Here is a 683-nt window from a genome sequence, read left to right as displayed (position 1 = left end):
AAAACCACTAATAACTTGCTGTTGAGTCATGTTGACAATCAGTGAAACGTTCCATTTATGTCGGCAAGCCTTTATGACAATACTTGCCGCAGCCCGAAATGCGTCCATGGACCAATATTGCTGTCTAGCAGAGATGGCGCCATTGGAGGAGACGACCTACCACGCCGGCAATGGACCACACTGAACCGTCTACGAACTGGTGTCGGTCGCTTTAAAACATCAATGAAGGTGTGGGGCCTGGCGGACAGTGCGGCATGCGAGTGCGGTGACCCAGAGCAGACCGCCGACCATATAATCACCATCTGCCCCTTATATAGACCACCCTCAGAAGCCAGCCTCTTCGACCTAGAACCAGAGATGCGGGCATGGCTACGCGACACCGAGTTGGACCTCTGACGTTACATGAAAGAAGAAGCTATCTAGCAGAGTTGGTAGCTGCTGCCGAATCCAAAACAATTTACTATAGAATACTTACTGAAAAGGCCTGTTTGAACCGGACTAAATTCAGTTTGGCATCAGAATTTAAGAATTTGCAGGTGACCCACGATATGCACATTGATTTTAGCTAACCCTGATTAATATCAAAGGTGTTGTTAAGAGCATACATGTAGGCCTAATGCTTGTTGGCCACGTGGTGGCAGTGTTGCATTTTGTAGACTCTAATATAGTCTTCCCTTCTCAGC

The sequence above is a fragment of the Nansenia antarctica genome, assembly GCF_963989245.1.
Source record: "Nansenia antarctica genome assembly, chromosome: 5".
Taxonomy (NCBI): domain Eukaryota; kingdom Metazoa; phylum Chordata; class Actinopteri; order Argentiniformes; family Microstomatidae; genus Nansenia; species Nansenia antarctica.
Note: the sequence above shows the minus strand (reverse complement) of the source record.